Below are 26,261 nucleotides of genomic sequence, written 5' to 3' on the forward strand. Positions count from 1 at the left end.
GTCACGCATGCCTTGCTTTGTATAGCCATAGTTCATTCTTACTCACTAGCTTTGAGTTTCCAAGTCACTAGCATGCATTACTTGGGCTATTTACATGATTTAGCATCATTTGGTATGTGATTTCAGTGTGTGTAGTGTGGTCATGCCCTCACAAGTGTCACTCTTTCGATGCCTTTGGAAGGTTGTTCCTTATGCCTTAAATGAGGGCCAATATGAGTGCCATCTTGCCTTGCCTTTTGGGCCACCATTTCAGTGCGTATTTGGTCTTATTTTGTCATAATACAACTCTGATTTTTGTTGGTAAAGTTGTCCCATGCTTGGTTTTGGTAGGTGTAGTGCAATCCTCTTTATTGACCTTGTATGCGTCATGTTTTGTGCCTTCCATTCTAGCATGAGTTAGCCCTGTTCAAGCATGTTTTTGGTCTTGTTTTGACTTGCCTTGGGATTGTTTTGAGCCACCTTGGCCCTTTGGGGCTTGCTTGTTATGGCCATGGTGTGAGTCCCTTGGCTAGCTTTAAGCTAGCATGCTTTATTCGTCATATGTGCATGATATAGCATCCTTTGGAATGTAATTTCAGAGCTTACTTCATTGCTACACTCTCACATTTGTCACTCCTTGAGCACTTTTGAGAGTTGTGTTCTTATGCTTAGTTGATGAGCCACCACATAAGCATGTGTTCTTGCCCCTTTTGTGCCTTAGTTTTGATGCATTTTGGCCACTGTTTTGGGCATGATTGAGGTCTGTCCATATTCGGTTTAAGTCTATTGAGCATGTTGTTTGAATGTTGTTGCATGCTTGTTGCATTGCATGATATTTGCATGGTTATTGTTTGCATTGTGTTGACATGCTCATGTTGCATTGTGTTGTGTATGCATGCCTTGCATTGCATTGTGTTTGGATAGGGTGTTAGTCCAAACACGAGAAACGAGGGACGTTTCATACTTGAAGTGATGAAACGTGCCTCATTTCTCGGTCGCTGACACCTTTGGTCATATATGATAAGGTGGAGGTTTATCGAGTCTTATGCGTTATTTGTGTGCATTCATTAATATTGATTTGTGCAACTCGGCCTCTTTGGCCATCATGCATTGTGTAGGAACCCGCACTTTATGTCCTCATCATGTTCATGAGCATCGGTATGATTATGACTTGTTTAGCTTGCATGTGTATGTTGTGATTTGTTTCGCTTGAGCTAATGCGATCCATGTCTTGATTTGAAGCCTTGTGATTTGTCTAAGTGTAGTATGCTTGTCTTGTTCCTTCCTTAATGTGAAACTTAGGTCACGCCTTGCCTGAGTTATGCTAGCCGATGTTATTCCAAGCCGAGGTCATCCTTAGTCTAGTATTAGTATCTTGAAACCCCTTGTCGACCTCAGTCCTTGCCTTGACCACGTTAGCCGAGATGTTACCTTGCACCAAGTGATCTCGTCCTGGAAGTGGTATGACCTAGGCCGAGGTGTGGCGCATCTAGGCCAAGATGTGGCACAGCTTAGTCAAGTGTTGTCCCTCCTAGCCGAGGTCATTGTCATCTTAGTTGCCGAAGTCTTTTGTTAGCCGATGTCACTCCTTGCCGGAGTGCCACTCCGTGTGGCTTGTTAAGTATGCCTTGTTGTTAGCCGATGTCATAGCCTGTCAGAGAGCCCATACCGCTTTGCTTGTTGAACACCCTTCCACCATGCTTTGTCTGGCCTGTCAGCCACCTTTTCAGGATGAACCCAGCCAATCGCCGCCACGTGTCTCAGCAGAGGGTTAACCCCAGAACCGGGTATAGAAAACTATCATTTGGTGTCATAACCTTGTCTTGTAGAGAGAGAAGCTCTAGGAGGAAGAAAGAGTTTTAGAGTGAGGAAGTAGATCTTCAAGCTTGATTTCTAGAGATCCAACCGTTAGATCCGCGTTCTAAGGTTAGATTCTTGATCTACTCGTGATGTTCTTTATGTTTATGTTATTGCATTGCATGATTGAAAATGATTTGTAAGCCATGCATCGTTTTGAAGCTCGATTTTAGAAAGAGAAAATGACATTCATGTGTTCTTCAAGAAAGTCTTGTTTTGATCCGAAAGCTTTATGCCTAGATTCACGTTTTGTGTTTGTTCTTGCATGATTTCCAAGTATGGGTACCCAGGTCCATGTTTTCAAACTCATAGCACGAAAACCTCAGATTTGTGATGGCAGAGTACGATCAAACATTCGTATTTTTCATGTTTTCACACCCATGTTCTTCATGTTCATCAACAGAGGGAAACCCAGAGTTTCCCGACCTCTTTTCCTTGCATGTGGCCCTCGGGGACACACCTCGGCGAAGAGGTGTGGAACCTCGGCCTAGACCTGGTTGGTGCCAGCATGTTTTCCGAAAACATTTGTGTACATGAGAGACTTGTTTGAAAGCGCATTCAATAGGCTTTGCCCTGTGTTTGTAGGACTTGGGCTTGCCTCAACCCCGACGTGTGAAGAAACTATGTGAGTGGTATTTCTAATAAAGCTATGTAACACTTGTTTTGATAAATCTTGTTTTGCCTTGTCTTGAAAAGTATTTGATTTAGCATGAATGACTATCCCTACTTGTATATTAAACACTATCTTGTTTTGATGACATTTCTTGAAAGTCCTTAGTTGCAGGGGACTATAATGCAACTGCACTCTTGTCTTGAAAGTCCTTAGTTGCAGGGGACTATAATGCAACTGCACTCTTGTCTTGAAAGTCCTTAGTTGCAGGGGACTATAATGCAACTGCACTCTTGTCTTGAAAGTCCTTAGTTGCAGGGGACTATAATGCAACTGCACTCTTGTCTTGGAATTGTCATCACCCTCTTGTATTAAGTAGATGTAATAACATCCAAAGAACTTGAAAGGCCGGCAATGAACTTGATTTCCCTCTTGATTGTAAAGTATGCTATGTATTGTTTTGAAAGAAATCTTGGATATCAATCATGCAAAACCTTTATTTCTAATATCATTCACTGAGTATCCAAGCTCACCCTCTCTATATATATGTAGGTGATGAACAAGAAGGCATTGAGGCCTAGACGTGATTGCCGATGTGTTTTGGGTGCCTTGCCGACATGTTTTGGATTTGTGTTTTGCACCATCTTGAAGATCATGCTTCTCGGCTTATTTTTCATTTGCACTTGTATATGTCGGCTTGAGAAGCCTTTTGGTCAAGATGTGTTTTGTATTTCATTTCATTCTTGTATCTAAGTTGTGATACTTGTAAAGATGTTTGATGTATGACATTCTACTGGACTTATGCACGGCTCTCATGGACTATTTAGATTTTGTATATATATTGCTTCCGCACTTGTAAGCCCCATATTTTATACTCTGATTGTGTGTGATTTTTGTAAGACGGCCTTCGGTAACCTCGGGTTACTGGCCATCACGGCACCAAACTACTAGGGGCGGTTTGGGGGCGTGACACATTGAGATGCGTGATTAATGGCTCGAGAGTCAAGCACTACACTCCTTTGAGCATGTGACATGATAAGGAGTGTGGTTGTACACACATTTTCTTGCAAATACAATGCCATGTCTCTGTTAGTGCTCTGTTGCAGCAAAAGGAGGAAATTACAGGAATCAGTGGCCGATCGACCATCTAATCTGCCGATCGGCTATCAAAATTGGCCGATGGCCTTTCCTCTTGGCCGACCACCTCTCAGCATGGTCCTAAGGTGGATCAGAATCATCTTGGAAGTTGGCACAATTTTTAGAAGTCCAAAACAGTGCAAACAGAGGCAACATGAGGCACGGTAGTGGATTTCCGAGCGAAGCCGACCGAGCATGCATCACTTCCTTGCCCGCGAGGCCATTTCATTACTTATGATTAGTTCGTGTAAATTAGTCATTTGATTTGTTTTGTAATATTTGAATTAGCTTAGCATAGGTATTTGTTTCAATTTGGATTGGAATAATTAGTTAGCTTGTTAGTTAATTAGTTTCGACTTGTAATAATTAGCTTAGCTTAGTGTAGCTTAGCTTATTATTCGGACCCTCTGTCGAGAGGGCACAACTGTTGTAATAAGTGTGTGTGTGTGTGATGCATGTCTTCCAACCCCTATTTTTTCTTCCCTTTTATTTACTAGCTTTCGATGGTTAGTTTTAGGGCATGTTTCAATTAGCATCCTTATGCTCGCATGTTTTCATCATTCATCTGTCTTGCATGCACCGGGCTCGGCGCATCATACTAACTACATTGTATTTCAATACCAATTTGAATACATCTTATCTAGTTGCATTCACATGACATCTTAGAATAGCCGAGCCTATCTTAGTTTCATTTTTGCATGTGTTGCATTAGGCATTGTTGACATAGCTAGAATCATGCATAGATTTCTAACTAGCTTTTGTTTTGGCTCGGAGTACTCGGTAAGTGTTTATGCTTTAGCATCCTTGCATGAGTGTGAGTGTTGCCATGACAACATGCTTGCCATGAGGCTATCTGCTTAAGTGATTAACTGCTTGAATGCCTGTGGGTAGAGGTTTGATTGCCTGAATTGGAACAACTCGATGATTGTGAGTTTTAAGCTGACTTGAAGTGACAATATCATATTTTTCTAAGCCCACTTGAGGGTGGCAAATCCGCGTCTTAACCTACTTGTGAGTAGCACCTTCAAAGCACTTTAAAAAACAAATATGAGTTGTTTTGTTCCAATCCGCGTGATTGAGTCTATACTTGTATGCTGTGTGCATCACATAGTAAGCTAGCTAATAAGCCGAAATAAGAGTGCATGTGTTTTTCAAAAATAACATATCATGATTAGTAGAGGCCAATCTTTGATTGGGCAAGCGGGGGTGCTCATTGCATGACCTTCCCCTCTTGTACCCAAGTTCCTGAGCCGAGACAACTTTGGTGATGACAGACACGTGGCCTTAGGCACGAGTCAGGGTTTCCTAAATTTCCCAAAACAAAATATTTAGGTGGCGACTCTGAAATCTGACAAAGCAGTCCATGTTTGGCACTTCTTGATAAAAATCAGTTTTCCAAAACGATTTGCCGGATTTGGACTCTTTGGTGATTTATCAGTCTCACATTGCACTTTGTGAGATTAGATTCAGAACCGTGACATGAGTTCAATCTGTAGTAGCTAAGAACAACGATTCGCGCCCTCGTGTACAGAGCGGAGTTCCGAGCGGTCTACACGTACTCTTTCTTTAGGTCAAAGACGACGTCAGTGGGACGTGTAAGCGACTTATCACGTAACCGATCACCAATAACATTGCAAACCAATTCAGAGTTAAGTCTGTTATGTTTCCCAATGCGAACAACAACACCACAACTATGCAAGTTGTTAAACCTCTTCAAGTAAAAATAACCATTGTATGTTTGAACCCTTCCATGCATCAACCATGAACACCCTTTTTAATTTCGCAATGTGCACACTGCCGTAACCCGCACTGAGTCATTTTTAACAAATTTAAAGTCAAACCCACACTCAATAGCATATTTGGAAAAAATCAAATGGAAAGCAGTAACACCTCCTTCGAAACATTGGCCTACATGACTAATGTCGTGTGACCAATCAACTGTCATCAACATTTTCTCACTATGGTGACAATAATTGGGCAGCAAATCTACGCTAGGTTGGGGACTTGTAAATGGTTCACTTTGAGGATCCAGTTGATTTGCAAACGTAGTCCCACTAAATTGAGTACCTCGATTCAAATCATCCATCTCATTTTGCGAGTCAATTGCAACGTTGATATGGGTAACGCCAATGGACCTTGCAATGGAAAACATATTTTCCATGTCCACATTATTACACATCATCACTTGATTCTCGTGACACGGTAATTTGTAAGATATTGAAATCGATGATGGTGTCACATCCACCCACCTATCACATAAATTTTGTATCAATCGTTTTAATGTCAATCCATTAACACCCCTGACAGCAATCGTGGATGAACCGAAGGTGCAAAAAAGCATGATGTCCATTTCCTGCACAACAAAATGAATGAAACATTAACCGTTGCATACATTCTACAAAAAACAAAAGAACAAAGCATCGAAGATATGTGACATGAAATCAAATGTGAGCGTCGTAACATCAACATCGTACAACGTGGCCCAACCTGTAGACACCCCATTTTTGACCGTCCTCAAGACTTGGACGTCACCATTGGAACACTTGGTGATTACCCTTGTTTGTGTTCGTCTTGAGTTCCCGGAGGTCTCGGTTGCGCGCCTTGCCTCAGGATCTCTCGACTCGACCGTGTTGTGTCTGGTTTTGCACCAAACAATTGTGTTTTGCCTTGGAAGGGCAGGGAATGCCTTGTGAGGCATCCCCACACATCACTGGCCATGGCTTGAGGCCACCGGCCAGTGATTCTATGCCATCAGCAATGTATATTGCCGGTCGGCACTCTTTGTTGCCGGTCGGCCATTTATTTTGTCAAAGTGGCAATTTTGGATGGCCGACCACTGTTCATCTACTTTTAGTAGATATTTTGTGCCAGCTGTGATAGCTGGCACCCACTCTGTTCCCCTCCATACACGTGTATGGAGGGATTTCCCTCTTGGATGGCTTGTTTTGGAAGCCTTACAAGAGGGAGTTGCCTATAAGAAGAGGGCTCCTCTCTTGGCATTAGGGTTAGAAGAAATTGTTAGAGAAGCTCTGGTTCTAGGTTTAGGGTTTTGTATCTATCCTATATCTATACCTCTCCTTCTCTTGTATTGTGTGTGTTTAAGCCTTAGTTTTGTACACAAACACACACTACCATACCTTTCCTTGGAGCTGAGGCCCTTGAGGGTTGTTTTTAGAGTTTTGAAGTTGATTTCAACCTCAAGAAGCTGCTGGAGCTCCATTGTTGAAGAGGGTCTACAACGGTAAGACTTTTGTCCCTTTTTACCCCATTTTTGCATAGCTTTTTAGCCTATCTTGAAACTGTTTTTGAGCTTTGTGTATAACATAAAAAAGTTCTATTTTTAGGCCCTCTAAATAGTTGTTTAAGGTTGCTTCAAGCTTTGGGGTCGTTTGACCCCTCTTTAGCCTTGTAAGGCTCCATTTTGTGCCATTTTGGGAGAGCTCCGAGACCTTGGTGTTTGGGCCTCCTCACCACTGAAATCTTGAGGGATTTCAGAGGTGAGGATGGTGCCTTGAGGTCCCAAGAAGGAGAGGGCCACCCCCTCTCCTTGTTGTCCTTGAAAAGGACCATTTTAGCCTCTTAAGGGAGCACCTAGCTTAGGCTTTTGTTGACCATGCCTTGGCTATTTTTTATGCTTATTTTGCCATTAAATAGCATTGTTTTAAGTTGGTCTTGGTACACCATGCTTGCTTAGCATACATGCCTTGTAATGCCATTTTGTTGCCTTAACATGCCTTAGGTTGTAAACCATTGTTCTAGCATGTTTTAGGCTTGGCTTTGTGAAGCTTTCATGTTTATTTTGCCATGATTAAGGTCTGTCCTTAGTTGTTTGGGTCAACCTTGGCATGCATTGTATAGCCCCTTTGCATTTTGGCTTGTTGGCCTTAAAGGTGTGAGTGTATAGAATGCATTACTTGCTTTGATTTAGTGGGTTGGGACCATTTTCCATGTCATTTCAGTCCACTTAATATGCTTGTATGCTTGCATTTCATGGTCCCTTTGATGTGTCAAAGGCTTGTGTTGCATGCTCCATGTTTTGGTCATTGTGCATGCTTTTGAATTCAAGTCATTTAGATGCCATCTAAGTGCACCCTTGGCTTTGTTTAAATCTGCATTTGACTTGTTTTAAGTCCCCTTAGCCTTGTGAGGTTTGGTGGACTTGACCTTGGTTTAAGCCTCCTTGGCTTGTCTTAAGCACTTGGGCCATTGTGGCATGTTTTGCTTGTCTTGTTTAAATTGATTTGACATCATCTTGTAACATGATTTTAGAGCTTAATGCATGCTATATGTCCATGTTTGCATCCTCTTGAGTGTGCTTGAGAATTGCTCTTTAATGCTTGAAGTGTTGGAGATCATTTGCATGCATGTTTGTGTGCCTATTAGTCCTTCATTTTTTAGCACCTTGGCCATTGTTTTAGGCCTAATGAGGGCTGCCTAAACCATGCTTAAGTCCATCCTTTGCTTGTTTGCATGCTTGCCTTGCGTATTCGCTTGCATACTTGCATAAATGCATTGCATTGCCATGTTGCATCCTTAGCTCGCATGCCTAGGTTGCATTGCATTGTGCATGCATTGCCTCACCTCTTGAAGTGAGTCATGATAGAGGTAGAAGCCCCTTGGTTTAACTATGTGCATTGCATTACATTTGAAATGAAAAATGCACAACTTGGTCTCTTGGGCTATCACACATTGAAATGCGCGCTTGATGGTCCGAGAACCAAGGACCATGTCCCTTTGAGTCATAAACATGATAAGGGATATGGTCGGTGCATACATTGCTTGAAATGCATTGCCATGCTGTGCCTCGTCTTCTGCTGCTGTCAAACAGATTCTGTAGGAACTTTTTGCTGATCGACTGCACAGAGTGCCGACCGGCAACCAATCTGTGGCCGATGGATTCATTTTTGGCCGATCGACACCAAATCACAGCCGATGATGATTCTCTTCAGCCAGTGGTGTCTCCCAATGTCCAGGGAAGCAATTCTGAGACTTTGGCAGTTTTCAGAGGGGCAGAGCAGGGAAAACAGAGGCAGCCTACGCATGGCAGTGGACTTCCGAGCAAGACCCGAGCACGCGTGCATTGAGCCCTCTTCCCGAGGCCCTTTTTTCTTGATTTCTTAAATTAATTAATTTGTTTAATTAATTTAGTTGGTCTATAATAATCAATTAGCTAGGATAGTTAATTCATTATCCGAATTGTATTATTCTTTTGGTCCCTCCGAGCGAGGGCGAATTTGTAATAAGTGTGGGTGAGTGTGTGCATGTCTTCCAACCCCCACTTCTTTCTCCCTTTTACTTACCTGCTTTGATGGTTAGTAATAGGTCATGTTTAATTTAGCATACCTTATGCTATGCATGCGTGCATCATTCATCAGTATTGCATGCACCGAGCTCGGCGCATCATGCTAACTGCATTAGTATTTCAAATCTAACTTGAATATATGCTACTTGTGCATTTTCACATGTCATTCATAGACTAGCCGAGCCTACTCTAGTGACATTCCGTATGCGTTGCATTAGACATTTAAACATGGACTTGGATCATGCATTGATTGCTAACGAGTTCTTTGTTTTGGCACGGAGTACGATGTAAGTATTTATGCTTTAGCATCCTTGCATGCGTGTGAGTGTTGCCATGATAGTATGATTACCATGAGGCTAGCTGCTTATGTGATATAACTGCTTGAATGCCTGTGGGTGAAGGTTGGATTGTTTGAGTTGGAATAGCTCATTGAAATCCATGTTTTAGCCTGCTTGCGAGTGGCAAATTCCAAAACATTTTTCCAAAACAAACGGATATGCAATGCTTATTCCCAAATTAGGCAATCTAGTCTATACTTTTGTGCGGTGCGCATAACATAGTAATTCTAGGCTAATAATCGGGATAAGAACACATAATGTTTTCAAAAACGGATATCACGGTTAGTAAAGGCCGATCTTCGGATCGGGCGGGAGGGGGTGCTCATAGCTGACCTTCCCCAATCGTACCCTAGCTCCCGAGCCGAGGCAACTTTGGTAATGACGGACACGTGGCCTTTGGCACCGAGTCAGGGTTTCCTAAATTCCCTCTTAAAAAAATATTTAGGTGGCGACTCTGTATCTGGCAAAGCAGTCCATGTTTGACACTTCTTTTCAAAAATCTGTTTCTCAAAACGATTTGTCGGATTTGGACTCTTTGGTTCAGATTAAGAACCGTGACACAAATCGAGTCCGAACTGTAGCGGGGTCCCTCGCGGACGTGTTACACAACCCACATTCAATCACAATCAACCATATTTAATTTTATATCTGAACAATGACAACCCAAATTAAATAACATACAAAGAGAAGTTAGATTAACATTAATATACATCCCCATAAATTCCATCAACTGATACAATTGTCACATTCAATTGTAAAAAATAGAAACCAAAGACTTTGTGAAACAAAATGTGACACATATGTCCACAGTAAATACAAGAATCAGACAACACAATACAAAAACCAAGTACTTCTCTCTGTGTATGTGAGCCACATTCACATACATTCCAATAATATCCACAGGCAAGCAAATATGACATTGAGAAGGAAAAAAATGAAGCCTAATAATTTTGCGATTCGTAACGTGACACATATGTTTTGTAAAAGTAGCATAATTGCAAAACACAAACTAAATACAAACGAATGTAACACAGACCATTACCACGTAACAGCCTTCGAGTCTACAGAATTGTGCCAATGTACGGCTGTACCATTTCACAGAACCCAACAACATTCTCACATTCTCAATTTTTAATCTAATAAGCTATCGTAAAATACTATTACGAAACGTAATGTGACATGTATGTGAACATTAAAACACAATATCATTACCACGGAAGTTGATGCAAGATTACCATAACAAAGTTTGCCAATGGATTGCTATGATAGATTGCGAAATCCATACGATATATGAGGACATTGAAAACAAAACATTCGGGAAAAAAACAGAGCAACACTCACCAATTGAATAAGCAGACAACTTGATCTCCTTCCCTCAAACAATCTGACTCCAAAGCTGCAAGATGAAACAACCAAACCATCCAATCCAATAAAATTTTGAAAACCTAACAGACTCCGCGATCATGGCGCATATCACGGCACCAAACAATATGAAAACAAAACAGTTAAAACATTGCAACATATATCAAGGGTATAATAGTAAACTAATTCTATTAAAACACAATAGATAGGACTTAATGGAATACTTTCTAATTTAAATAGGACTTCAAACTCAATAAGAAATTTCATAGGACTTAACATAGCATAAGTCTCCCTAATAGGACTCACAAATAATTTTCCCTTTCAAATTTCATAATCAAACAGATTTTGAATTTTTAAAACTCTTTTCAAAATAAATTTGAAAAGTAATTTCAAAACTAAACCAAGTGATCCATTAAACTCTCATTTTCTAGTTTGATCACCAAATTTAAAATTAAAATTAATTTGCAATAATCACATGTTATTTGTTGGATATACATATTATAAATTAAAAATTGATAATCAATAATATTTTATTTTTATTTTTTAATTGGGTTAATTGTTTAGTGAAAGTACAATAAGTCTAACAATTTTTTTCATAATTACATTGAGGTCCCTTAAGGTTTTAGAGCACATAACACTTTAGATTATTTTTTGTCAATAACTCGTTAAAAATGATGTTGTCATTTTTTTAACACTAAATTGTATGTTGTTCTTTATTTATTCTTGTGTTTTTACACTATTTACATTAGTTTTAATCTCTTTACTTTTATTAAAAAGAAAGTTAGTATAATTATATTAAAATTATAAGACTTACGCTATTTTTTCCCTAAATCTGCTAGATAGTTTACCCTTAATAATTTGTTAGGTAAATTAGACTGACCTTCTTTGAAGTTTAAAGAAAATATAACAAATTTCATAGTTTTGATATAACTATGTTAAACTCATGTTTAGTAAAATTAAATTGACTGAAACTAATGCAAATGATATGAAATCACAAAAAATAAATAAGATAAAATCTATGTTTCAGTATAAAAAGAGATTGTATGCAAAAAATTAGTTTTTATCACACAATAAATAATAACAAAAAGAATAAACACACACACAAACATAAGATATGCTTGCCCACTGCAAAAAAACGATGGGTCGGGCCTCGGCCTCAGCCCTCTACTTTTGTAAAAGATCTCTTACAATATTTTAGAGAGCTTTTTTGATAAATCCATTTTCTAGGAGCTTTATTCCATCCAACCCATATTCTTTTTGACTATTCCATTAGGTCCAATTTCAGATAAGAAGACCAAAATACCATTTTCATCTACTTATGTTCCATTTAGTTCACATTATTTTCTTATGTTTCAATAAGTCCTATGGGTGATATAATTACCAAAATACCCTTAATGTGAATGTTCACACCGTCAATATAAATGTTTATATCGTCAATGTGTAGGGGCCCGGCTTATGTCGATCCTCGTGGGTGCCCGGAAAATTCGAGTCGGCCCGGGCCGGCCCACAAGCCAAAAAAATAGGCCCGACCCGGCCCGTTGATAATATGAATATTCACATTGACAAGTTAACATTCACATTGATAGGAGTGTAAAATTGGCCTACGGCCCGTGGGCGGCTCGAACCCAGCCCGTCGCCTGGGGCGGGCCCGGGCCGGCCCGTTCACAATATGAATATTCACATTGACATATTAACATTAACATTAACATTGACAAGAGTGTAAAATTGGCCCATGACCCGTGGGCAGCCCGAAGCCCGGGCCCGGGTCTGGGTGGGCCCGACCCGGCCCGTTGACAATGTGAATATTCACATTGACATTTTAACATTCACATTGATAGGAGTGTAAAATTAGCCCGTGGCTTGTGGCCGGCCCGAAACCCGCCTGCGGCTTGTGGGCTACCCTGGGCGGGCCCGGCCCGACCCGTTAATAATGTAAATATTCACATTGACATGTTAATATTCACATTGAAAAGAGTATAAAATTAGCTCGCGCCCCGTGGCTGCCCGAAATTAGCCCACGGCCCGTGGGCGGCCCGAGGCGGGCCCAACCCGGCCTGTTAACAATGTGAATATTCACATTGGCATATTAACATTCACATTAATAAGAGTGTAAAATTGACTCGCGTCTCATGGGCGGCCCGGGGCGAGCCCGGTCCGACCCGTTGACAATGTGAATATTCACATTGACATATTAACAATCACATTGATAGGAGTATAAAATTGGCCCGTGGCCCGTGGGCGGCCTGAAGCCCGCCCGCTGACCAGGGCGGGCCCGGCCCGGCTCGTTGACAATGTGAATATTCACATTGACATATTAACATTAACATTGATAAGAGTGTAAAATTAGCCCGTGACCCGTGGGCAGCCCGAAGCCCGACCCCGGGCCGACTCGGGCCCGGCCCGTTGACAACGTGAATATTCACATTGATAAGAGTGTAACATTAGCCCGTGCCCCGTGGCTACCCGAAACACGCCCACGGCCCGTAGGCAGCCCGAGGCAGGCCCGGCCCGGCCTGTTGACAATGTGAATATTCACATTGACATGTTAACATTCACATTGATAAGAGTGTAAAATTGACTCGCGTCCCATGGGCGGCCCGAAGCCCATGGGCGGCCCGGGATGCCCCGGGTTTGGGTCCGGGCCTACCCTGGGCCGCGGGCGAGTTTCGGGCAGCGGACAAGTTTTACACTCCTATCAATGTTAATGTTAACATGTCAATGTGAATATTCACATTGTCACGAGACGAGCCAAACCCGCCTCGGGCTGCAATCGGGCTTCGGGCCGCCCACGGGCTGCGGGCCAATTTTACACTCCTATCAATGTGAATGTTAACATGTCAATGTGAATATTCACATTACCAACGGGCCGGGCCCACCCTGGCCCGAGGTCGGGCTACGGGCTGCCCACGGGTCACGGGCCAATTGTACACTCTTATTAATGTGAATGTTAACATGTCAATGTAAATATTCACATTGTCAACAGGTCGGGCCGGGCCAGTCCCGGGCCGCCCACGGGCCGTGGACGGGTTTCGGGCAGCCACGGGGCGCGGGTTAATTTTACATTCCTATCAATGTGCATGTTAACATGTCAATGTGAATATTCACATTGTCACGGGTCGGGCCAAGCCCGCCTCGGGCTACGGTCGGGTTTCGGGCCGCCCACGGGCTACGGGCCAATTTTACACTCTTATCAATGTGAATGTTAACATGTCAATGTGAATATTCACATTGTCAATGGACCGGGCCGAGCCGGGCCCGTCCCGGGCAACGGGCGATCTTTTGGCCGTCCATGGGCCGCGAGCCAATTTTATACTCTTATCAATGTGAATGTTAACATGTCAATATGAATATTCACATTGTCAACGGGCCGGACCGGGCCCACCCCGGGCCGCCCATGGGCAGCGGGCGGGTTTCGCGCCGCTACGGGACGGGGGCCAATTTTACACTCCTATTAATGTGAATGTTAGCATGTCAATGTGAATATTCACATTGACAACGGGCCGGGCCGGGCCGAGTCGGGCCCGCCCTGAGCTGCTGTCTAGTTTTATACTCTTATCAATGTGAATGTTAACATGTCAATGTGAACATTCACATTGTCAACAAGTCGGGTCGGGCCCGCCCACGTGCCGTGGGCGGGTTTCGGGCAGTTACGAGGCGCGGGCTAATTTTACACTCCTATCAATGTGAATGTTAACATGTCAATGTGAATATTCACATTGTCAACGGGCCGGGTCGGGCCCGCCCCGCCCCAGGCTGCGGGCGAGCTTTTGGCTACCCATGGATCGCGGCCCAATTTTATACTCTTATCAATTTGAATGTTAACGTGTCAATGTGAATATTCACATTGTCAACGGGCCGAACCGGGCCCGCCCCGAGCTGCCCATGGGCCGCGGGCAAGTTTCGCGTCGCCACGGGACGGGGGCCAATTGTACACTCCTATTAATGTGAATTTTAACATGTCGATACGAATATTCACATTGTCAACAGACCGGGCCTGCCCTGGCTCGCGGGCGGGTTTCGAGCCGCCCACGGGCCAATTTACATTCCTATAAATGTGAATTTTAAAATATAAATGTTCACATTATTAAATTGTTAGTCGTTGAAAAAATATTTATAAGGGTATGACAATTAAATATAAGGGCATAAGTGTCCAAGAAAATAGTGTAAATCAAGAAAATAGACTTTATGGAATAAAACTATACATACATGGGACTAAATGGGTTAAAAAATTCATTCATGGAGTTCTTAGGTTAAAACACTTCTAAATTGGACTTATCAATAAAAATAATGTATAATAAATTCAAAATACCTAACAACATAGATTATAATATTAATTTTTCTATTTATACGATTAATTATGATTAAATTTATCTTAATTTGTTATTGAGTAGCCTTCTCAGTCGTCTTTAATTCTTAGAATAATGGGACACAGTGAGAACGTCGTGAGGCTAAAAAATTTTCACTTCCTTTTTACCGAGAACAATACTATATACACTAATTAATATATCAATTACAATAATTAATGACACTTTATTAGATGTTGACCCTTTTTTTCTTCTAATGTACGTTGACTTAGATAGCAGGGTCTCTTAAAGGGGCAATTATTCATTTCTTAAAGTGCTGATGTCACTACCAGATTTGGACACGTCAAATTTGTTTATTACATTTGCTTCAGAAATGTTGATTAGGATATTCATTCAAAATTTTAATTAAAATTCATATAAAAGATTTACATTTTCAATATCTATTGTATACTTTCAATAAATTTTTTAATTTAAACTTTTTAAATAACAAACAAAAAGGAATTTTATTGTGTTTTTACTATTATTTCAAGGACAAATTACAGAAATGGTCTCTATAGTTTACCCGTATTTTCATTTTAATCCCTGTACTTTTAATTGTTTCAATTTTGTCCCTGCAGTTTGGTTTTTGGCTCAAAATGGACCAATAGTTAACACCCGTTAGCTTTTTGGACGGAAAACGACGCGTGCAAGGCACGTGCGGGTCAATTTTGACTTTCTTGAACAATTTTGACTTTTTTTGAGTGTTTTTGGATCAATTCAATTTGTTTAATAAATGTTTTATTTAATTTCATTATTTAATTATTATTATTTTTTTAAATAAATTTATTTAAATATTTAATTAAAAAAATGACATATATTTTTATTGATATTTTATTTATTTAATTTTTAAAAATATATTTATTTAATTATGTAAAAAAATAAAATAAAATAAATTTTTATTTAATCTAGCTAAAAATAATTAAACCCACTGTTTAAAGTATTATGCTGTTGACATGGCACAATTTGGTTGAGTTTTTAATTTTTAAAAATTAATATAATATAAATAAATATCAAAAATAAAATTTAAAAATATTAAAATTATTTCCTACCCAAAAATAAAAAATCAGATGAAAATAATATATATTTTTATTTTTTTACCAAACTAATTTTTAAAATTTTAATATTCTTCAAAACATAATTTCTAGAACTCAACCAAATAGACGTGTAATGAAGTCACCTACATATTTGTCAAAATATAGTTTTTATTGGAATTTTAGCTAAGACATAATTTATCGACTCAAAATCAACTTATAAAAATTTAATACTAAAAAAACTAATTTATTTGATACATTGTTAACTTTTGACTAGTGCAGTGTTTGGTAATTTTTTCAATTTTTATATTTTTCTGTAAAATTACCAATTTTCCCATAAACAATTTTGACTTTCTTTTTTATTTAATTTTATTATTATTATTTTTAAAAATAAATTTATTTAAAATTTTAATTAAAAAATAACATATATTTTTATTGATATTTCATTTATTTAATTTTTGAAATAAATTTATTTAATTGTGTAAAAAATAAAATAAAATAAATTTTTATTTAATCTAGCTAAAAATAATTAAAATATTAAAGATATGTTTAATATTACTATTACTTAGTAAATAATTGAAAAATGGTAAAATAGTCTTTTGCGCATTTATCCTTATCCAGTTCGTCCAACCAAACATTAGAGTCACTAAAAATAGTCATTTCTAGGCATCTAATCCCATGAGAAAATAAACACGGATTACACATCCAATCCAACCAAATAGTCTGGGGATTCATAAAAAAAATATATTAATAATAAAAATATAAATTATAAATTATAATTTTAATTTAATTAAAAATAATAAATTATAAATTATGACCTTATAAATACCAAACCAAACCAAACCAAACGAAGCCTTAAGTCCCATCAAAAAACATTATTTTAAGACAAATAAATTTATAATTTATAAATTATTTTTTTTAGTGTTGTTAATTTAAAATTAGATATTAATAAAAAATATAAATTATAAATTTAATTTAATTAAAAATAATAAATTATAAATTATGGCTAGATTAAAAATTACCTTTAATATTTTCATTATTTTTAGCTAGATTAAATAAAAAATTATAAATTTAAATAAATATAATAAATTGAAATAAATGTTTTTTTAATAAATATTTAAATATAATAAATATTTTTTAATTAAATATTTAAATAAATTTATTTTAAAAATAATAATAATTAAATAATGAAATTAAATAAAACATCTATTAAATTAATTGAATTGATCCAAAAACACTCAAGAAAGTCAAAATTGGCTCGCGCGTGCCTTGCACGCGTCGATTTTCCGTCCAAAAAGCTAACGAGCATTAACTATTGGACCATTTCGAATCAAAAACCAAACTGCAGAGGTAAAATTGAAACAATTAGAGGTGCAGGGACCAAAATGAATATATGGGTAAACTATAGGGATCATTTTTGTAATTTATCCTTATTTCAATAGGAAATAATAGTAAATACATGCAGTTCTACCATTAATCTCGACAAGTCATACAACTCATACTAGCTTGAAATCATTTTTTTTCCCTTCAAATTTTATGTCATAATTCATTATTTCGGTATTTTTAATTTGTATTCAAGGCACTTTTTTTAGTACTCAAAAAATAAAGTGGAAAAACTAAATGCATTTTGGGTTGTACTTGCCATAGTATTACATTTACAATTAAAGATACGGCCGTGCTTCAGGGCCCGAAAACAGGGGGCTCGAATGCCCCGTATTTCCATTTAAGGTAAAAAAAAAAAAAAAAAAAAAAGGAAAAAGAAAGTAAAAAAAAAAACAGTTTCTAAAAATAGAAATTAGGGATATTAGGGGCAACTTTTTTAGGGCCACCAATCATTTTCCTTAAAGATATTATGAATGGGTTGTAGAATTAGTGTGCAATGTTTGGAGTGAGTGAATTGTCAAGATTTGTTAGATGAAAATTTAAGTATTCAAATTATGAAAGGCGAACTGATTAACTTTGGATTTCGTTTGAGATGTTGGTTGATTTTTTAGGTTTTTTAATTTTTTAATTATTTTAATTTTAGATTAAAAAGTCTCATTTGAAATAAATTTTTTGACATTTTTAATTTTTGAATGAGAAAAAAAATATTATAAATTAAATGTGATATTTTATTTTACTGAATTAAAAAACTAAACTTATTTTATTTTTTTGTAACTAGTTTAATTAAAAAGTCTTTGGCTATTTGTTTATATATATATATATATATATTCAATGAAATAACCTACCTTAATTGCGGAGCCGCCACTGCAGCAATGGCATAAAAAATAAAAAAAATTTCAAATTATGAAAGGTGGACTGATTGACTTAGGGATTGCTGGTTATCGTTTTTGGGTGATTATAATTTATTTTAATTTAAAAATTTATATTAAATTATTTAATATAATTTTTGCTTATAATTAGATAGAAATAGTTTAAATAAGTTTAAAAAAATTGATTATTTTGAAGTTAGGATAAAGGTATTTTTAATTTTTATTTTTTAATTATCAATTTTTATCTTAAAAAAAACTCAACCAAACAGGCCTTAGGAATATATACAAAGAATAAATATATGTATATACATATTTAATGGAATACCCTACCTTAATTGCGGAGCCGCCACTGCTGGCAGTGGCATGCAATAATTTTTCTTATCTGCATGTAGATTTCTACTGAGAGATTTATTTATAAATTTTATTTAATGTACTTATAGTTAAATAATTGCATAAATTTTTTTAATATTTCATCAAGTTTTATATAGTTAGATTTATATTTTAATGGGTTTTGCTATAGAGCTCTAATTAGAGCTGCTCAAAAGCAGCTCGAATGAGCTGTCACCATTAAAATAAAATAAAAAAAAAAAGAAAAAAAAAAAAAAAAAGAGGAAGGTAAAAGACAAAACAGGAGGGGGAAAAAGACAAATTAATGCCCCTTTAGAGCTCCAATTTTAGAGGTCTCACTCATTTTTGATATTTTAATAGGTCTTTTTTCATATTATAATTACTATATAGACTATTTTTATTTTTATAGACTTTTATTATAATATATATATATATATTATCTTATATTTAGAAGAGAAAATATTAATTATTAGATATATTTTATTTATGGTATATGTAAAACATTGTACGTAAAATATGAAAGATTATTTTCTTTACCTCATGATCAAGGATCTTCCTTTACTATTATTTTATATTAAGGTCCTGATATGGAAAAATATTTGGAAGAGAAGATTAGTTGTAGACTGGCGATAGAGATGATGATGGACTCGCAACAGAAATGATGGTAAATCGGCGATGAACAATAATTTTTTGGCCACTGTTACACATAAACCGTAATCTCTTTGTCAGTTTATGTAGTCACCGTTATTGCGTAGTTTATTCACCAGTATAATACCGGTGTTAATTATATACAAAATTTTTTAAAAAGGGGCGTTAATATATGTAAATTATTTGATAATTTTTTATATATTGTTTGATGATTTGTTATATATTGTTTGATGAACTATATTTATTGTTTGAACAATTATTTTTTGTTGTTATTAAATAATCGGAATAGTCAGTTTTTATTTCTTTCAATTTTGTTTCATGTTTTCATGTTGCAGTGTGAATGTTCACATTTGTATGAATTTAGTTTTTTTTTTAAGGCTAGTTGTATGTTAATTGTAAATTATAAACATTCACATTGTATTTTGATACGAGTTTTGTTTTCTCAAAAGTTAGTTGTAAGTTTGTTATTTTTGTTACCATTGAATAATTGAAATAATCAATTTTTACTTTTCTTTTATTATTTTTGTTTCGTGTTTTCATGTTACAGTGTAAATGTTCACATTGACTTGAGTTTTTTTTTTTTTTTTTTTTTTTTTTTTTTTTTTTTTTTTAAGGCAAACTATATGTTAATTGTAGACTTTGAACATTCACATTGTATTTTGGTGTGAGTTTTATTTTTTTGATGGTTATAGTTGTGTGTTTGTTATTTGTTGTTTATTATGAATATTTACATTGTATTTTGGTATGAGTTTTATTTTTTCGAAAGTTAGTTGTATGTTTGTTGTTTACTGTGAATATTCGCATTATATTTTGATTTTTGTTCAAATTTTTTATTATATTATTTTTAAAATTTTTACATCATAAATTTTTTTTGAAAGTTCATATTTGAGATTTTTTTTTGTATAAACTAAAGGAGTGATTTTCTCCTTATTCATATGGGAGAGATTTTCTTAATAGAATAAGGGATGGATTTTTTACATAGAATGAGGGATTATTATTATTTTTTATTGTGTATTAGTTTCAAAATAAAAATATGTACAAAAAATTAAAATGATAATTTGGTCATATTATATTAAATAAGGCCTAATAGAATACTTAAAAAAAAAATTAGATGAAAAACACTTAAAAAGAAAATTTATTAAAAAATAATCGTTGTCGACTTTAAACCAAAAGGTGACAGCGAAAATTTATTGAGAATAATGACTATGAACCAAAAGGTAACATGGAAAATTTATTAACAATAATGACTATATTTTCTTATCATGAGTGAGAGGTGCATTAAATCAATGACAGTTATTAGATAGCAGCGCTATTGGGTGCATTATTGTGCTCTTTTTGATAACTTGAGTTATTCATTTTTAGATTTTTTTGTATAAATTATTCATACACAATATCCCTAACTATATAGTTTTATAACGTTTCCCTAAAAAAGAAAAAAAAGTATGACATGATTGATTTTGAAATAGATTGTACAATTTTTTAAAAATAAACATGATAAAAATTATGTATCTATATGTATGTATCAGATAGACTTATTTTTTTGTATGCATGATCTACATAAAATGACTTAAAAAAACAAACAATTCGAATGATCGAAACAAGATCCGGAGTGAGTTCCACGGTCAGAACAAAACTGCCAAAACATAAACATAAAAATAAAAATAATGAGTTCGATTATTTAGATATGATACTTTTTGGTTTTTTTGTTTTTGTTTTTGTTTTTGTTTTTTGTTTTTGAGAGGAAATAAGGACAGTCATTATAATAGAATAGATACAGTCATACATATTCACATACAAAATAAAATTAGCCTTTACTTAAGGTTCACTGCCTCATGGGCAAATTGAACATCCTTCCTATTTACCTTAGTCATACATACATGATCCAAAAAAACTACAAAGATAATTGATATCCTTCAACATAGAATACGACTCACATTCTATAGCCATCTTTGATTTTATTCGCATTACGAGCACCACATTTTATTTTTCTATTGATTGTGGCCTATTAATTATGGTCAAGTTCGATTATAATCTATCGATTGAAATCGTAAACCATTTTCAAAGAATAACCTTGACCACATTTGTTTTAATTATTATTATGTTTGTCGATATACATACTAACGTGACATGACAGATGTGTTAAGGACGTGACATGATGACATGTTAAATGGAGGGCCAAAAAATTAGCAATTGCAACAATTTCAAAGTTAGTGCTTGATTTGATCTTGGCTCTTTGATTTTAGCAACTAACTTTGAAATTGTTGCAATTGCTAATCTTTTAGTCATTGTTCATGGTTGGTTTAGTGAGAAAATTGTGAGCTTAGGCAATCTTTTCTCTCATATGGCTGAGCTTGTAAATAGGACAAACGAGATACAAAGAGAGATTGATCAATCAACCACCACTCACAAATCGTGAAGAGTTATTTAGAAGTGGCTTACGTTAGCCTTAAGGAGTAGATTAAGTAATTTTCCAAACCCTATTTCTTTTCTTCTATCGATTGTTGTATTTTTCATTTCTTTGTTTTTGTTTAAGTTCTGGTAACTAGTAACAAGTGACAATTTAATCGATACATATTTTGTTTTGTTCTGTTCTGTTTTGTTCCTTCTTTACTTAATTACCTCCAGGGAAGTCCTTAATCTGTTTAAGGCATAGAACTCAACCACAAAGTCTGATCTTTTATGTTTATTTAAAATATGTTTGAGTCTGTCGATCAATCACTGTTGATTGGGCCTAAACAGAATTTTTGCTAACATAAATTGGCACGCCCGGCGGGACCATTCTAACTTAGAGTGATGATGATGAAGAAATAGATTTATCCTTATGGAATCATACCTTCAACAAGTATGCTTACATCATGTACACCCATGGATACAAACCGCTAATGGAGTAGTGGTGTTCCCATGGATACAGATTATCAGTGGAATGCCTCATATTCGGAAAATTGTTAGTGCTATGGTGGTGGTTCTACCGCTTATTGTCAACATAATGACATAACAAATGATGTGAAAAGAATAATTTGGCGTTGTGAGGATAAAATTTGTAACGCCCTAAAAAAAAACAACATTAAACCCATCTGATAAGACATGCATTTACATATAAACTAACCACATTCCTTTATTCCTTAGAGTTCCATTACATAAGTATTACATGTTAACATCATAACAAAATGCCCTACGGGCTTACAGCTTTCCAAGTTAACATTTGGTTACGACAAAAGAGTACTAACTCGTTTACACATTAAGCCCTTGGCTTGAAGTTACATGTAATACATCAAAAGTTAGGCGACAAAAGTATGTCCGCCTCTAGCCTCCAGCTATGTCCTTGGAGGTGGCATGCTTCCTGCACCTGAAAATGATATTCCCATATAGGGTGAGCCACAGCCCAGTAAAAATACACTAAACCAACCATGAACAATGACTAAAAGATTAGCAATTGATAGATGGCTAACACAGATACATTCACATAAATTACACATTTATGTCATACAACTTACGAGTCCAAGTTACCTTTCATTTTCCATTTTTCAATAGATAAGCATGCTAGCTCTATCATTATTTCAACAGATATGTATAAAAACAATATCCACATTCACAGATAAGCATATGAGCTATATCCACATTCTACACAGATATGTATAACAACAATATCCACAGATAAGCATAAAAGCTATATCCACATATCACAAAGATAAGCATATAAGCTCTATCTTCACTTCTTTAGACAAGCATATGAGCTGTATCTACGGAGTTCATCCCTTATCTTCTCCCAACACTATCCGGTTTAGAGGTACATCCCATATCTTCCCCTAAACCGCGGAGTACATCCCCTTTCTCCTCCTCTACACATAACGTATACAAACAAAATGGTTCTATATACAATCACCCAATACATACAGTTAATGTATTCTATCAACTGTCAAGTTCCATGACACACTTCATTGATTAGTTTCAGTTTGCCTAATCATCATGCATTGTCTACAACAATCACGACTATCCTCCACCGATAGCCCAAAGCAGTTATTTCTAAACAGAAAATAAATGCACAAATGGATATTCAATCAACATTTCATTTCCTCATTTCTCACCATTAATTATCCCAATTAATCAAACAATGTAATTAGGCCATCTTCCATAATTACCATTTCAACCCTTAGGTCCCATTTTCATCAATGATTTAACATTCATTCAATTTCTCTATGCCAAACATGCATCCAGGTTTATTATGAATAGAACCCCAACTTTTGTAAAATTACACAAAAGCCCCAAACTTTCACAAAATTTCCAAACCAAGCCCAACTTCTCAAAATACCAAAATTTAAAGACAAAATCCATAGAGAGGAGTAGGATATCCCTACCTTGAAGTTTTAGCCAAAAAGGAGATGAAGACTCGAAGATCAACTTGCTCCAAATCCAAACTTTTTCAGATTAAATCGAAGCTCTCAACACCCTCTATCTGTTTAACAAAGGCCCTAGGCTAGATTCACACTCTAGGGAGATCAAATCTTAGAGAGAGTGCAAGTGTAGAGAGAGAGAGAGAGGCTCGGATTTAGGTTTTGCTCAAAGAAAAGAAGTGAAAAAGTGATGTTTAAAACGCTACTGTCCGCTGATATAAAACACTCTCGCTCGAGCGAAGACTTGGTCGCTCGAGCGACCAGACACAGAAAACTCTCGCTCGAGCCAAGAAGTTCTCAATCGAGCGAAGAAAAACCCAGACCGCTCGAGCGAAGGAAGCTCGCTCGAGCCAAGAAAGACAGCTCTCAGGTCCAGAACCAGGTGCAACTGCTCGCTCGAGCGAGCCACTCTGGCTCGACCCACCAAACACGAACCCCACTCTCGCTCGAGCTACCAACTCCTCGCTCGAGCGAAGGTCCAAAATTCTGGGCAGCAACACTAGGCTCCCGAACACAACCAACCTGTAACAAACCTGCCTAACACATCCTATAACTCAAATATGAAATAACAAGGATGCAAACAAGATAATAAACAACAACCAACATCCACGGACACATGTCTGGATCATTGTACAACAAGGGTAAACCCGGGATCGCTATAACCTCCCCCCCTTAAAGAATTTCCCCCCCGAAATTAAGCACAAGTTTTCAAAAACAGGTTTTCCTTCATTTTAAACAATGTTACACTTGAACATTCAACAATTCGACCCATTACCGGTCATCCCATCCCTTTAACAAGAGACATATCACAATATGTAAACAACATATGTACTTTCAACATGCATCAACATTATGCATTATCTTTCCAATTTCAACAATATATTCAACATATATAATGTTACATTCAACTCCCATATGAGGCAAGTTCCCAAAACATACTTCCAATAAACCAAACATTTTCAATGTTTCACAACTTAAGACATATATAAAAGATCTTAAGTTCAACAATAGCTCAAAATTTAAATACAAGATTACATATCAACAAACAAGTCCGGATATTTCTCTCGGACTTCCAACTCACGTTCCCAAGTGGCTTCCTCCACTCCGTGATGTTTCCACAAGACTTTCACCAAAGGAATGGTCTTGCCACGCAGGATCTGATCCCGCCTATCCAAGACCCGAACCGGTCTCTCCTCATACGAGGCATCCTCATCTACCTCTAAATCAGTCCAATCCAGCACATGTGATGGATCTGGCTCATACTTCCGAAGCATACTCACATGAAACACGTCATGCACTCCGGACAACTGCGGCGGTAAGGCTAACCGATAAGCAACCTCACCAATCCTCTCAAGAATCTCAAAAGGACCAACAAACCGAGGGGATAACTTCCCACTCTTCCCAAACCTCATCAGACCTCGCCTAGGGGATATCTTCAGAAAGACATGATCACCTACCTCAAACGCCAATGGTCTCCTCCTACGATCAGCATAAGATTTCTGCCGACTCTGGGCTGTAACAAGCCTCCTACGGATAAGCTCAACTTTCTCCGTCGTCTCCCTAACCAACTCCGGACCCAACAAAGGTGTATCACCCACCTCGGCCCAACAAACTGGAGACCTACACGGTCGGCCATACAAGGCCTCAAACGGTGCCATACCGATGCTAGACTGAAAACTGTTGTTGTAGGCAAACTCTATCAAAGGTAAGTGCCTCTCCCACGTCCCACTGAAATCAAGGACACAACCCCGAAGCATATCCTCGAGAATCTGAATAGTACGCTCGGACTGCCCGTCAGTCTGAGGATGATAGGCCGTACTAACGGTCAACTTAGTGCCCAGGGCACTCTGCAAACTCTGCCACAACCTAGCAGTAAAACGAGGATCTCTATCTGAGACGATCGTCACTGGGACCCCGTGCAATCTCACTACGTCCCGAACATACAAGTCGGCAAGATGATCTACCGAATCTCTCACGCGCATAGGAATAAAGTGCGTCGACTTAGTCAACCGGTCTACAACCACCCAAATAGCATCACTACCCCGTTGAGTCCTCGGAAGACCTACAACGAAGTCCATAGTGACATGCTCCCACTTCCACTCGGCAATAGGCAAGGGTTGCAACAAACCCGCTGGCCTCTGATGCTCGGCCTTCACTTGCTGGCAAGTAAGGCACTTCGATACGAAAACAGCCACATCTCTCTTCATACCCCGCCACCAAAACTGGCGACCCAAATCCTGATACATCTTAGTACCTCCCGGATGCACTGCAAGGCGCGAATGGTGAAACTCTCGGAGTACTTCCTCTCGGCAAGACTCCGGTACAAACAAACGGTCTCGGTATCTCACACTTAGGTCGGGATACACCATCAAACCCTTCTCAACTTTCCCACTGGAGATCTTCTCTCGGAGGGATTCTACCTCAAGGTTACCTCTCTGTGCCTCTAACACTCTAATCACAAGTGTAGGCTGCGCAACAACAGAAAACAAGGCCGCAGCCTCAACAGATTCGCCCAGTAGCAAATCAAACTCGCCAAGTGCTCCCAACATCTCCCATTCCCGGATGGCTATACAAGCTACATCACTAATGGATTTCCTACTAAGGGCATCGGCCACAACATTGGCCTTTCCCGGATGATAGTGCAACACAAAATCATAATCCTC

This window comes from Camellia sinensis, chromosome 11 (genome assembly GCF_055761805.1).
Source record: "Camellia sinensis isolate YWXY chromosome 11, ASM5576180v1, whole genome shotgun sequence".
Classification (NCBI taxonomy): Eukaryota; Viridiplantae; Streptophyta; class Magnoliopsida; order Ericales; family Theaceae; genus Camellia; species Camellia sinensis.